The 15,990-nt window shown below is 40.6% G+C and overlaps 1 protein-coding gene across 1 annotated transcript in view; it reads left to right on the top strand.

Annotated features, from left to right (window-relative positions):
• The first annotated feature begins 3,790 nt into the window (after positions 1 to 3,790).
• The window catches only part of PDP1 (pyruvate dehydrogenase phosphatase catalytic subunit 1), a 669,997-nt gene continuing 657,797 nt past the window's right edge, over positions 3,791 to 15,990 (top strand). The window contains exon 1 of the mRNA XM_084620266.1: positions 3,791 to 3,879. The gene's annotated coding sequence lies outside the window, so the exon portion shown is untranslated. The remainder of the gene's footprint in view (positions 3,880 to 15,990) is intronic.

Raw genomic sequence — 15,990 nt, 5'->3', positions numbered from 1 at the left:
GTGTGCCCTTGTTGCCAAGAAGGCCAATGGCATTTTGGGATGTATAAGTAGGGGCATAGCGAGCAGATCGAGGAACGTGATCGTTCCCCTCTATTCGACATTGGTGAGGCCTCATCTGGAGTACTGTGTCCAGTTTTGGGCCCCACACTACAAGAAGGATGTGGATAAATTGAAGAGAGTCCAGCGAAGGGCAACAAAAATGATTAGGGGTCTGGAACACATGACTTATGAGGAGAGGCTGAGGGAACTGGGATTGTTTAGTCTGCAGAAGAGAAGAATGAGAGGGGATTTGATAGCTGCTTTCAACTACCTGAGAGGTGGTTCAAGAGAGGATGGTTCTAGACTATTCTCAGTGGTAGAAGAGGACAGGACAAGGAGTAATGGGCTCAAGTTGCAGTGGGGGAGGTTTAGGTTGGATATTAGGAAAAACTTCTTCACTAGCAGGGTGGTGAAACACTGGAATGCATTACCTAGGGAGGTAGTAGAATCTTCTTCCTTAGAAGTTTTTAAGGTCAGGCTTGACAAAGCCCTGGCTGGGATGATTTAATTGGGGATTGGTCCTGCTTTGAGCAGGGGGTTGGACTAGATGACCTCCTGAAGTCCCTTCCAACCCTGATATTCTATAATTCTATGATTTTAAAGCAATCCCTTTGACCAGGGCTGACCACCACGAAAGAGCATTATAAATTATACTAATATAAATCGAGCTATCAAGTGATCCAAAGCCCATTGAGGTCAATGAGAATCTTCCCACTGACTTCACTGAGCATTGGATCAAGCCTGAAGTAAGTAATCACATTAATGTGTTGTGCCCTTGTCCTTCCTCAACCTGTCCCCTTCCTATCAGCTGTTACCTACACTCATCACATCACACTTAAATTAGTTTTCAAGCTCTTTGTGGCAATGGTATTTGATCTGTAATTACCTCACACACTGTTACAGTGCTGTGAAAACATCAATCAGTAATAATAATTATTGTTATCTGCAAAACGGGCTGTCAAGATGTAAGACGTGCAAAGGGCTAAAATGCATTTCCATGCTTGGAGAAGGGGTCACAGCTTTATAAGAGGCATGAGCACAAAAACTCCATGTCTTATCACCACATTCACTGTGTAGAGTCTTCTATTAGCTGTCTTAACCATCACAATGCCACAATGACCCCTGTTCTTCTCTCAGAAGGAAAGTATCCCCTCAAGGGCATTTAAGAATCTTTGATTTAAGGTATGAAATAAAATGGGGCAAATAATTCTTCAGGGAAAAAAAGCATATTTAATTCTTTGTTTGCCTAAATATTTATTTCAAACACTGCAGATTCACAATGCTTTTAATACTAATGTCATACTTAAAATAAATCACTGTGTACTTCCTGTGATCTTTTCAGAATGCAATAAAACAGATTGTTTTTAATGGCTGTTCCAGCAATGAAAAATATCTTTGTTAGGTGAAAACAACAAATTGATGCTTTTTCAATTCCTTTTAATGGCATGAGGATCTTTGCAACATGCTGTGAAAAATATTCTCTTAATGATAGGCCTGTGGCACAACTTAAGGAGTCATCAAGAAATAAATGCTCTGCTGTCTGGCTGGCAGCTTGGTGTCCCTTAATTGAAGTATTATAAGATTCTGTGCAGAGTAAAGCCTCCAGGGTTTTGTAGCTAAATGGCACGGACACCTCTGATGAGACATGCAGATGAAGATGTGTCAATACAATCTTCACCAATTTGCTGTAATAGCAGGGACTGATTAATTTTATAACCACGGGTGCTTCTATTAGCTAACCTAAGGAATGATTTAGACTTTATTAAGCGACTTATTTCTATCTTTTTCGAGAGACTTCTGCAACATAGTTTATCTCCAAGAGCTAGACAGCCACACATTTTTCTAATAAGGATTCTAGATGTATTATTAAAGGAAGGATCATGAGCCTGACTCAGTTTATATGCAGCTCAGCAGCAGCAGCTCTTTGTGACTCTCGGCAACTCGACTGTTCTTCAGTTGACTTGATATTTCTCAGAAAATAAAGTAGCTGCAGATCCTATGCAATTGAGATAGCCGCTCTTATATACATTTTTAATGTACAAAAAAGGAAATTGAAGCAACTAAATCAAAACTATATGGCTGTATATTTTTATTTTTTTTTCAAGACTATAAAACTGCTTTAATATTTTATTATAATTGCCCATGGATATCTAACATAATTTGGTTACACATAATCAACTAACACTGTATATTTTAGTTCAATAAAACATGAATTACCGTATGTGAGTGGGCAATGTGTTCCGAGATTTTTCTGCACCGTTTGGCTTTTTCAATCATGCTGCATTTTATATACTGACCACAAACCCAGAAACGACCGTTGTAAATTCCCTGTGTGGGAAGCTAGGAGGAGAGCTTTTTTCTTCCCTGGAAAGAACGAATGTCAATTGATTCAACTTCCAATCCATTCTACATTCCTTTCAACTGGAAGACTGGTGACCACCACCTGTCCCTGTAGTTGGTCAGCACAGAGAACTCCCACTGAAGTCTGTGGGGAATTTTACCTACTAACGGGCTGAGTGATTTGCTGCTGTTTCCCATGTGGGACTCACGTTGTCACTGCCAATCTAGAGCTTCTTCCAGCAAACTAGAACCAGGACTTCACCATCATGAATATTAAGGGAATTCTTTACTAAGGTTATTGGACACTGACAGATCTTGTAATGCTCCCTGGATATTCAAGCTCTCAGACAAACCAATAAAGCATGAACTGCTCCCTGTCACCATACAGATACACCATCAAACATGGCCTGGATTAGACAGGCATGGAATGGAATGTGGATTACACCCCAGACCTTAGTTCCATTCCCACACAAATGCTTACTTGAACTAGACCTTACCAACAACACAAGGTTTGGACCACCTGAAACGCTGAGGAAATTTTGATCTGGATCTGAACTTCAGAACATGGGCTCACCTATTATGTACTAGATGGGCTGCACACACAAGCTGAGGCTCATGATCAAAGCTCAAATCAGCAAAATAAAGATGAATGTTGTTTCTGTCTTTTGAATTTAACTCTTTATTCCCCTTCCTGAATTACCATTTTTACAAATTTTATTTATTTATTTTGTATTTTGTGACTGGCTAACAGACAGATTTTTGTGAAAAAAATTCAGCCTTTTGTTTGTAAGATGTTCACTTTGGCTGTTCTGTATTGTTTCTGTTCCCTGATTGGCTAAAGAAACTTTTTAAACAGGACACTAATAAGTGATGAATAGTGAATAACACATATTTTTGTTTGTACATGAAAACTTTTAATCATTTTTATAACACGACTACCTGGAGTTATAATAATTAATGCTAACAAACATTTGGCAGGGATATGAAAGTGCATATTTCAGGACTTGAATCAATCACTGCTAAAGACTAGTAGGATAATCTGGCCCTCATGAAGGTATCATCCCTCTGCCTATGTCAGGGTTCCTTGCACCTGCCTCTGTAGCACCTTATGCTGTTCTCTGTCAGAGACTAGATACCAGACCAGATGGACAGAGGTCTGATCCAGTCTGGCGATTCCCATGTTCCTACTTGTGATTATGGACATTTGTACAAAGAACCATTTTCCAAGCGTCCATACAAACGGTTCACAGGAATGTTTGTGAGTAACAGAAAGAAGCCCTGTCATGTTCTAAACAAACAGCTGCTTGGAATTCAAATTAATGTTTCCGCAAAAAGAAAAGGAGGACTTGTGGCACCTTAGAGACTAACCAATTTATTAGAGCATAAGCTTTCGTGAGCTACAGCTCACTTCCTCAGATGCATATCGTGGAAACTGCAGCAGGCTTTATATATACACAGAGAATATGAAACAATACCTATTCCCACCCCACTGTCCTGCTGGTAATAGCTTATCTAAAGTGATTTCCAGCACAAATCCAGGTTTTCTCACCCTCCACCCCCCCACACAAATTCACTCTCCTGCTGGTGATAGCCCATCCAAAGTGACAACTCTTTACACAATGTGCATGACAAGGAACTTCCTGAAAAAGCACAAGATCAAATCCGCACAGACACACCCCTGGAACCCCGACCTGGGATATTCTATCTACTACCCAAGATCCATAAACCTGGAAATCCTGGGCGCCCCATCATCTCAGGCATTGGCACCCTGACAGCAGGATTGTCTGGCTATGTAGACTCCCTCCTCAGGCCCTACGCTACCAGCACTCCCAGCTACCTTCGAGACACCACTGACTTCCTGAGGAAACTACAATCCATCGGTGATCTTCCTGATAACACCATCCTGGCCACTATGGATGTAGAAGCTCTCTACACCAACATTCCACACAAAGATGGACTACAAGCCGTCAAGAACACTATCCCCGATAATGTCACGGCTAACCTGGTGGCTGAACTTTGTGACTTTGTCCTTACCCATAACTACTTCACATTTGGGGACAATGTATACCTTCAGATCAGCGGCACTGCTATGGGTACCCGCATGGCCCCACAGTATGCCAACATTTTTATGGCTGATTTAGAACAACGCTTCCTCAGCTCTCGTCCCCTACAGCCCCTACTCTACTTGCGCTATATTGATGACATCTTCATCATCTGGACCCATGGAAAAGAAGCCCTTGAGGAATTCCACCATGATTTCAACAATTTCCATCCCACCACCAACCTCAGCCTGGTCCAGTCCACACAAGAGATCCACTTCCTGGACACTACAGTGCTAATAAACAATGGTCACATAAACACCACCCTATACCGGAAACCTACTGACCGCTATTCCTACCTGCATGCCTCCAGCTTTCACCCTGACCACACCACACGATCCATCGTCTACAGCCAAGCTCTGCGATACAACCGCATTTGCTCCAACCCCTCAGACAGAGACAAACACCTACAAGATCTCTGTCAAGCTTTCTTACAACTACAATACCCACCTGCAGAAGTAAAGAAACAGATTGATAGAGCCAGAAGAGTTCCCAGAAGTTACCTACTACAGGACAGGCCTAACAAAGAAAATAACAGAACGCCACTAGCCGTCACCTTCAGCCCCCAACTAAAACCCCTCCAACGCATTATTAAGGATCTACAACCTATCCTAAAGGATGACCCAACACTCTCACAAATCTTGGGAGACAGGCCAGTCCTTGCCTACAGACAGCCCCGCAACCTGAAGCAAATACTCACCAACAACCACATACCACACAACAGAACCACTAACCCAGGAACTTATCCTTGCAACAAAGCCCGTTGCCAACTGTGCCCACATATCTATTCAGGGGACACCATCACAGGGCCTAATAACATCAGCCACACTATCAGAGGCTCGTTCACCTGCACATCCACCAATGTGATATATGCCATCATGTGCCAGCAATGCCCCTCTGCCATGTACATTGGTCAAACTGGACAGTCTCTACGTAAAAGAATAAATGGACACAAATCAGATGTCAAGAATTGTAACATTCATAAACCAGTCGGAGAACACTTCAATCTCTCTGGTCACGCGATCACAGACATGAAGGTCGCTATCTTAAAACAAAAAAACTTCAAATCCAGACTCCAGCGAGAAACTGCTGAATTGGAATTCATTTGCAAATTGGATACTATTAATTTAGGCTTAAATAGAGACTTGGAGTGGCTAAGTCATTATGCAAGGTAGCCTGTTTCCTCTTGTTTTTTCCTACCCCCCCCCCCCAGATGTTCTGGTTTAACTTGGATTTTAACTTGAAGAGTGGTCAGTTTGGATGAGCTATTACCAGCAGGAGAGTGAGTTTGTGTGTGTATGGGGGTGGGGGGATGTGAGAACCTGGATTTATGCAGGAAATAGCCCAGCTTGATTGTCATGCACATTGTGTAAAGAGTTGTCACTTTGGATGGGCTATCACCAGCAGGAGAGTGAATTTGTGTGGGGGGGTGGAGGGTGAGAAAACCTGGATTTGTGCTGGAAATCACTTTAGATAAGCTATTACCAGCAGGACAGTGGGGTGGGAATAGGTATTGTTTCATATTCTCTGTGTATATATAAAGCCTGCTGCAGTTTCCACGATATGCATCTGAGGAAGTGAGCTGTAGCTCACGAAAGCTTATGCTCTAATAAATTGGTTAGTCTCTAAGGTGCCACAAGTCCTCCTTTTCTTTTTGCGAATACAGACTAACACGGCTGCTACTCTGAAATTAATGTTTGTGAACCCTGTTTTTGCCACATTTGATCTGCTCTCTCTCTCTCTCTAATCTATCTAATTTTCATTTTTTCCCCCTAACCACACCCCCCCAATCCCCAGAGTTTTAGACCTGTGATCATGCTGAATGATCATGTCAGCACTGTGCCAGAATGCAAACTGGAAAGATTGCTTTTTCTCAATTGCTTTTCTCTCAGTATTTCAAGTGTATTCACACTGAATATTTCTGCTGATTCAGATCACATTCCTGTTAAAGTGCATAGGAACCTGACCTGATGTTTAGGTATTCCATTAAATGCAGTTGTGGTATCTCTCTGTTATCCAGCCCATCAATTAGTTTTGCTTTCTCAGATCTTCACAAGGAAACTAGTCTGATGATGCTAAGGGGATTACAGTATGAAATACTCTGTTAGTGGGAAATGGTTCTCTTATACATGATCTAAACACATGTGCAGTGCACCCGGATACTTGAGTGATGGATGCATTATGCATTTTTGTAATAGTATATTAATTGCTACAAATATTCATAAAAGTAAGCCACAAGTGGCCAGATCATATTTGAGTTCAAATATGGTGCATGAGCTAACAAAGTACTTGTAATTCATGGATCTCAGCTTTCAGTGGACCTATCGCCCCTTATTGTGAATCTTCACAAAAAGAAAACTGAGCTCAGACGGACTCATCAGCATTGTTATCATTACAACCAGGAGCCCTAACCTTTGGAACAGTTTTGCACCTTACACTGATTGAACCACTAAGCGCTATTGATTTCAGCTTTCTAGAGGAAGACACTTACAGAACCTACAGAATATTAGGGCTTCTGTTCTCCTTGAACATGATTCACATGTGTAACCAGCATAAACGTCAATGGGAGTTACGTGAGCATATTAAGAAGAGATGTGCATTGCACATATATCGCATGTATATGCATAGAGCTAAATAATGATATTCATATTTGGGGCCAAATTCTGGAACTACAGCAAAATGGTGCAGATATACACACTGCACAACATACACCTGTACTCTAGTGGACAGCTCCATACACAGCCCCAGTCCACAGACATACCCAGGCAGGTAAATCCTGTGTATAAGATCACTTCAAGTTTAGAGAATATGTATCCATAACCTCGGACCACATTCCCTAATCACTTGGTGCCTCCCAGGAAAACCTCTCTGAGGGACCTGCGGAGGGATCTTTGCATGGGTTTTTAGGATGACTACAACAGGTGATCAGACTGTAGGCACAAAGCTTGCCAGCTTTTGACCTGTGAATGTGTGTTTCTGTAATGAGTTTTTCTGTTTTTTCGCTGCCTGGAATTATAAATTGAATAAACTCTAAATGAAATACTAGAGTAAAATCCCTTTGAATTGTTGATGCCCAGACTAGACCTACATACCCCTCAGTGGGCCAAATTCTGCCTTCAGTTGCTGCAATGTAAATGAGCACAGAACTTGACCCATTCAATCTAATTTTTCCACCCTAGTTTAGCTAATAATTAGTTCATGAAAATAAACAACAACATACATTTTCCTAAAGAGAGTCCCTTTCATTTTCAGTGGGTTGTATTGGCTAGATCTTATTTGTACACCCCGTCAGGAACTCGACGTAGTGGCATTTCTTTAAAAATAAAAGCCAGACATTTTACTAATACTATTCTGTTTTATGAAGAAAGACTGAAAAATCCACATGGACTGAAATATAACTTTCAGTAATATAATAACAGATTGCTAAATAAGAACATAAAATCGGCCATACTGGGTCAAACCAATGGTCCATCTAGCCCAGTACCCTGTCTTCCAACAGCAGCCAGTGCCAGATGCTTCAGGGGGAATGAACAGAACAGGGCAATTATCAAGAGATCCATCCCCTGGCATCCAGTCCCAGCTTCTGGTAGTCAGAGGCTTAGGGACATCCAGAGCATGGGATTGCATCCCTGATCATCTTGGGTAATAACTATTGATGGACCTATCTTCCATGAACTTATCTAATTCTTTTTTGAACCCAGTTATGCTTGTGGCCTTCACAATCCCCTGTGATAGCCATCTACCTCATAGCAAGGGGGGGGCATGTTGTTGTACTGTTTCTGGGCTCCTCATGTTGCAGTGTATGCCCCCTGAAGCATGGGCATATCTATGTCACCAGATCTGTTGAGGGGGCAGAGTCAAGGCTCTACCCACTCCATGCATCCTCCCCTTCCTCACAGTGGAGGAGATGGAATGGCCCTGCAGACCCTGCTTCCTCCCATATGCTGGAAGTGGTGGTATGGCACACTATCACAAGAGAAAAAGGGGGTGCGCCCTTGTGCTTGTGCATTGTACAGACTATGATCTGCCCCAGCATTTCCCGATCTTTTAACTCACTTGTTAGTTTACGCCCAGTTTGCAGATGAAGCAGAGAACAGGGGGGCTGGAACAATTTTTATAGTTGGGGTGCTGAGAGCCATTGAACCAAACTGTAAACCCTGGATATAATGGAATCCACTTCAAGCCAGGAGGTGTGAAAGCACTCCCAGCATCCCTAGTTCCAGCACCTATGGCAGAGAATGCACGCTGCCGTGCCAGATCAAAACATCTGATGTTACTGGTTTAGAGTCTGATCCAAAATTTACTGAAGTCACTGGCAGTTTTTCCCTTGACTTCAGTGGGCTTTGGATCAGACCCATGCTGAGGTATAAATAAAATAAAAAGCTCTGATGGTTATTATATACTGTTTGCATGGCAAATAGATTTTATATCCCCTGCTTTAAACCCTTATACAAAACACAACATGAAGTAGGAAGCAGGCCATTGCTCAGTTCGCATTGTGAAAAAGGAGAATAAAAATATCTACCCTAAAAATGAACATGATTTTTTTATATTATGTTTTAAGGCATGACAGCCAACCAAAGAGCTATTTAGTATGTTACATGGTTTAATAAAAATAACTTGCCTGGCAGTCTCTGAAAGCTTTTGCAGCTGCAGGGGTACTTCTTGGAAATAAATTTGTGTTTACACAGGTGCAGCCATATTTAACAATTTTTTTATGTGCAATGCAAACAGCTGCCTATCTGTTTTCTTTGGCAGAGCGCTTTCCAGTTGAAACAATTTGTATCAAACATATCTCTCTGTGATACCTATATAAACAATACAAAAAATTCCTGTACAAGGAAGAGTTTTCTCATAATGTATCTTTTAGATAAACTATCAAGCAGAAGCAGCTTGGTGAGCGTCTCCTTAGTAAAGCCTGGCCCATCATGAAACATTTTACATTTGAAATGATCTGGGGAGGCTTCTGAGGAAGTATTAAGCACTCAGTGTGATAACTCCCAGGATTTTATCCTGTTATAATCGAGGTGAAGGCTATTACAGCTGGCAAAGGAAGTTTGGCAAATTAGGTATTTTCCTTAACACAACAGTATATGCTGTAGGGCAGTATGTTATTCTACTTTTGGCATATTTTTACACAGGCTGAAATATTTGCCAAAATATTTAGCCTCAAGTCAACTATCCACTTTTTATTACATCATAAATGTCATGTTATATTTTTCATGTATCCATTGGTATGAAATTCTAACTCATTCAAAATCCCTATGATTTACATGAAGCTAGTACTCCAGTGATTTTCAAATACTTTGCAAATATTTACATTTTGAAGAGCTCTCCTATCACCAGATTTACACTCGTGACATACAGTAGAAAGCTAACATATTTTAAATTAATGTATGTAGTCTGGGTTTTTAAAATACCCGTCCTACACCTTCCCCCAAATAAATACTATTAATAGGGAAGAAATAAAAATTAGGCGGAGAAATCTACCTTTTTATTCCTTCACCTATTTTTCATATATGAAGATTGCCTGACTCTCATTTGCAAAGAACAATGTTGAAGTTAATATGTGAATGGATTAATTCAAGCTGTATAAAAAGATGGTTGTCCATATATAAAATACAGCTGTAAAAATTAAATACTCCTTCATAAATAAAAAGAGTAAGTTAAAATGGTAATGCTTGTGCCTACAGAAGAAGAGTTTACACTGTTCTAGTGTTATCATCTTACTCATCTTGTTCTCTGTTTTAATGGCACAGGGCCCCATGTATTCAATACATGGGACCAATTTCATATCCAATTTAACTTCACTGACACTAAAATAGACAAGACTCGAGCATGCTGAAGGTGGGGGGAAAAGAAATGAGACTTCTCCTTCCACCGTTGCTGCAAATTCATGTGTCTAGCAGAATAATTTAATGGACTAAACTTTTTCCCGGTGTAACACCACTGACTTCAGTGGAGGATCCAGTACCCTCCTCTTGGGCTATACTTCCCCTCACCTGGAGTCATGCAGTTATTGGTTCTGCATAATAATAAATAACCTGCCTATTCACTGGCCTGGCCCATAACTCATCTCTATAGCTCTGTGCAAAGAGACTGCATGAAATTAAACTCTGTGCACAGTATAATGTGTGGGTTCCTCAAATCCTGTTCCAGCTCACCTAGTGGAAAAACATCATTTGATCTGTGGCCAGGTTTTTCGGTGGATTTGTCCCTGAGTAATCACAGTAAAATAAATGCCCTTTCCTTAGTCCTGTTTAACAGATGACATGGTCAGCTTTCTCCACAATGTATATACACAAGTAACTCATTAAATTAATTGGATTTTAGCTCACAAACAAAGTACTAGCCCATAAGGCTGTAAGTTTTTTTAGGCGCTCTGAAACATGTTGGCCCTTGAGTCAGATCCTTGTTTAGGAGAGCTAAGTACATAAAAGGTATACCTATATGTTAAATAGAGTTGTGCTGTGTGTAGGACTGCATGAAGCAATTAGAAGATAAAAGTCTTTGCAGGTATTTGTCTGCTTTTTCTAATCTAAATTGTATTTAAAGTTTTAAACATATTTTGATTATTTGTTGCTAGATTTAAGAGACATGCTCCTATCATCAGGCATGCCAACATTCTCTGCTGTATTCAATTGTATAAGCTTTGTGGTTTCAACAGGGATGGATTTACTAAGTGAATGAGAAATCCACATACACTTAAACCTTTTACATTTTTGAAGTGGAAAATCTCGCTCAATCATTTTCAGTCCACCTGAACCCAGGTCTAAATTAGCACACTGCTAATTGAGAAACAGGGGGAAACTAGCATATTTGGTGTACAAGTGTTTCTGATAGCAGCTCTTTTCCTAATAAAGGGTCAATTATGCAACCGGTTTAGATAAGAGAGAAAAGACAGTGAAATGAAAGAGGAAAAGAAACATCACCCGGAGGGCTCATTTCTGTATTAGCTTGGAACCATATTATCCAGGGCTGTAATCTCATCAGATTTCACAAGTTGAACAGAGTTGATCCTCAGAGATCTGACCACCAAGGAAAAGCAAGGTACTGTAGAAAATATCACATCTTTATTTCAGTTAATACTTAACCAATACTCATTAGAACTGCTGGAGGTGCCCTTTTTCAAGCAAAATGCTAAATGGAGGTATTGATGTCTGCACTTTGATAGGGTACCTATCCCCAGTAACTTCAGATTCCAGTTTGGTTAATGACTTTGGGCTAGATCCACAAAGAGACTTGAGCATTATTTATGTTGGGCTTAGGCACATGGCCCTAGCCCTGTCTGCCTACCTAAATTCCCCCTGCAGTTTCAACTGGATACACTCTTTCTTTCCGGTTCTAATCAACAATACAGTGTTGTTGTGCCCTGGCTGTCATAATTTTCATGTTCCAGTAAGTGAAATGATGCCGGAACTATATATATATATATAAAGTTTGCAAAGCACAATGGCATTCTTTCAGATAAACGGTGCTTTATAAAGGTAATTTATTACTGTTAAACACCTTAATATTTTCATATTTTCTCATGGAGTCTTTCCCCAGATGTCTCATTATCATCTCCTTTATGGACTCCTTCATATGCCATAGCCTGAACCTCTGGGACACCGAAGACTGAATTGCAGTGACATGAGGGCCAGATCTTCAGCTCCTGTTCCAGCCATAGAGGAAGAACAAAGCACCAAGAAATCTGGCCCTGAAGTGGTGGCTGGAGACTATCCTGAAGTAGGAGAATCCTCTAGTGACATAAAGTCTTTGGAAAGTTGCTTCCTTAAATATGGTGCACCGAATGAGGCTTATATTGATGATATTTGTGTGTGGGCTCCTAAGTGCTATCACTATGCAAATCAAATAATAAATAATAACAAGAACAACGCTATTTACAAGGCCAAAATTACACCAGACAGGAAACATGACAATATGAAGAAAAGGGCAATATTCAGAACAATCTAGTAGATCAGTTCATGCTATCTGAAAGTTGTGTTACAGAAAAATATGATGGTCTAATAAAACTTCATAGCATTCTTTGGTAGAAAGTATAGCATGAGTTGTGTCCCAAGAGCTGAGAGTCTCACCACCCATTGTGGATAGTTGTCTGATAGCACACTCATTCCTTTCTTTGTTCCTGGCTTATAAAACAAGCTTCTTTCTGTTTACTCACACTCACCTCGCCTCACAGGAGATCTGACATTAACTTAGGTTGTGCTCCTGTCTCATCACCCTGGTAGACTTACTATAACTCAGCCATTTAACACATATATTGGACATTTCTACCAAAGAAGCCAGCAGCTCAGTCTTAAGATGGCTGCCAGCACTTTTCATCTGTAAATTTCAAGCCCTTTATAAATGTAAGTATTATTATGCCCATTTTATAGATAGGGAGACCAAGCCACAGAGAAGCAAAGTGACTTGCTCAAGGTAACATAGCCAGTCAATGGCAGAGTTGTATTCATTACTTCTTTTGCTTCGATCTTTTTGGGAAACTTCAGAGCCAACACATATGCAGTTATACTAAGCTGCTTATGACAAAGCTAGGTATGGTAATTAAGACCTGTATAGTTCCTCCCATAGTTTCACTTGGTCAAAGACATTAAGGAGGTGGTACTGAAATATGTTATCCTCCCTGAGTTTAGAGCTTAAATATCTCCTAAAAGTCAGGCTGGGCCCTTTAATGGTGGGGATAGCTAATGAAATGACTATCCCCACCATATTCTTTGTTAACAGCCTCCCAGTATTTTGGGGGAACAGTTCTATCACGTCACATAATTAGTCAAGAAGTTAAAATAAATCTAATAAAATATTAAGGCTTTCCCCACATCAGTAGTGACCAGCATCATCTTGCGTTCAATGTTTCACCCTAGGAAATGGTTATCTTCTAAAAAAAAGAGGCAATGGAATCTGCCACCCTTTCAGAGCTCTGAATGTTTCTGGATGTTTTACTAGTCACAGAAAAAAGAATCCTATTTGGTGCCTGGCACTGTCAAATTGATGGTGAAAAGGGGGTGTTTATACTAGAACTGGAAACTGAAGAAGTGCACAACAACCTTTTATAGTGGGGATAAGGTTCATTGGTTAGACTATACAATTTCTTTTCTCAAGTGATTATTTGTTTTTAGAAAGCTTTTGAGGAATTTACTGTCTTTGATCTTTAGAAGATGTGTGGGACAGAGTTAGTGGAGTTTGTGATCAACTCTGTAGCAGGTGCCAGAGTAAAAGCAACCCTTTTAGGGTGCATTTGAAACTGGTCATATTTTGTCTTTACTCTGGATGGAGTTACACAGCTACCCTACAAACAGAATTCTCTGACCACTCTTCTGATTTTAGAAAACAGACTTGTAAAGTTAGTTATGAGTGTCTCTTGACATCAAACTGTTCTTTACAATTTTTATTATGCAACATGAGTTCTGATATTATTGTGTCAATCTGACTGTGATCCCAGGAACACTGCATTGTTCTGGTCTGTTTTTAAAAAGAAAATGTACATTTGAAAAAACAGAGTTGACAAGTTAAAAAAATGTATTTAAAAACATTTGAATAAGATATTTTAGTTTGGAGACATCTTGTCACCATCCGGAAAATTTACAACAGTCAGCAATATAAACATATATTTAACAAACTCCAGCAGCTTGTACACTGCAGAGTTCATCCACTCATTTCAGTGAGGCAGATGTTTCATTTTAATACTCTTCATACTATAGATTAGGATTATGTTTTTTTCTGTCTTTTTCTTTTTTTTTTTTGAAAAGGGAATAAACCTGACATGCTACTAATGTCATTTCACACTGCAGGCCAGATGGTGAAAAATGCAAGGGCTGCAACTCTGTTTATGTATGGGGAAAAAAGGAATTTTGTTTCTGAAAGACTTCCAGCTCGATCATTTGTTACTTTTATCTAAACACTAGATGATGAATAAAGTAGGACTATCTGAACTTCAAAAAGGTCCTTGAGATTAAGTGCTTAACAATGTAATGCATCTGGCAGAAGAATATTACATTATTCCTGCTTGCCACATCGCAAAGATGTTGAGAACATATTCACTAGTGTGGCTGTCTTAATGCAGGGTACTTTGAGCAGACATTTGGCAACAACTTGGAAACTGCTTGTAAGATAAATCATGTTTCCATCACTTTTTATTATTATTACCAAAAGACGGTAATTAAGCACTGCACCAACAGACAGTCCATCTTAAAACAGAGTTCAATGTAACTGTCTATTTCAGACTACAGAACAGTAAATCTAGAAGAAGCAATACAAAATGTTTGCAAGGAAATCATACATTATACCAAGAATGAGTGAATTCATTACCGGTCTAAAACTTGGGAGAGCAACAAAAAGTTTTTTCTAAGGTTCAAAATTAAGCCTAGACTGATTTATCACATAGCTCATGTAAAATTTTGTAATGTACAGTGGCCAAGGATGGCTAGGGGGCAGACCACAGCAGTAGCCAAATGGGTGCAGGTGGTTGGGTAGCCAGCAGGTCAGTCTGTTTCAGAGGCAGTCGAGGACAAAAGTCAAGTTCTCACAGGGATCAGTACTGGAAGATCCAATCCAAGGAGCTGGATCAGTGGGTTGGGCACGGGAGGTTGGACAAGGCAGCAACGCAGGGTCAGGTAAAGCGGCAAGGTGGTCTGGTGAGCAACCAGAAGGCACTGGTCTATTGCTCAGACAACTTCTTCCTGGTGGGGCCTTTATACAGTCCAGGTACCCAATGAGAGTGCTGCCTGTCCATCCAATCAGGGGTTTGGGGCATGGCAGCTCAGGGCTCGTAGGCCTTTAGTACTAAGGGTGTTGGTCAGGGGTGTCTATTTAGTGCATTGCTGTGGTACAGAAGCTAAGGATGCTGCTTAAGAACCTGGCAGGTTTGGGTGCAATACCACAATCCTGGCATCACTCCCTTCCCTGGGGATGACCTCAAGGCATCAAAAGACTGGATTTATACAGATGTGCCCTGTGGAAGGCCCTGAATTTTTCAGGAATGTGCACAGAATGGGTTGGTTCCCAGGGCCACCCTTCCAGCCCATATCCTTCCCAGTCAACAAGGTACCATATCTTTCCTCTTTGTATCTGGGAGTCTAGGATCTCATGGACCAGGTACTCTTCTTGGCTTTGGACTTGCACTGATGGAGGGGGGGGTTGCTTTTATTCAGGAAAGGGATTGTTGGAGAAAGGTTTAAGAAAGGAGTCATGGTATACAGGGTGCACCTTGAGGTAACTGGGAAGTTGAAGTTCAAAGATTACAGGATTGATTTGCCTGCAGATCTGGTAGGGTCCCAGTACTGGTGGTCTAGTTTCTGTATGGGTCTGCCTGTCTTGAGGTGTTTTGCCAACAGCCTTATCTTTTGTATTACTGCAAATGTAGGACCCTTCTGCTGATGATGGGCAGAATGATGTTTGTATGTTGTCTTGCATGTATCTAGGTTTTGTTTCAATTCTTTCTGTGTCTGATGGATTTAGTGAACCAGGTCTCAGGCTGTGGGGACTATGGGTACTATATGGGGAAAACTGAGAT

The sequence above is a fragment of the Lepidochelys olivacea genome, assembly GCF_965140295.1.
Source record: "Lepidochelys olivacea isolate rLepOli2 genome assembly, chromosome: 2".
Classification (NCBI taxonomy): domain Eukaryota; kingdom Metazoa; phylum Chordata; order Testudines; family Cheloniidae; genus Lepidochelys; species Lepidochelys olivacea.
This window is presented reverse-complemented; position numbering and strand designations above follow the sequence as displayed.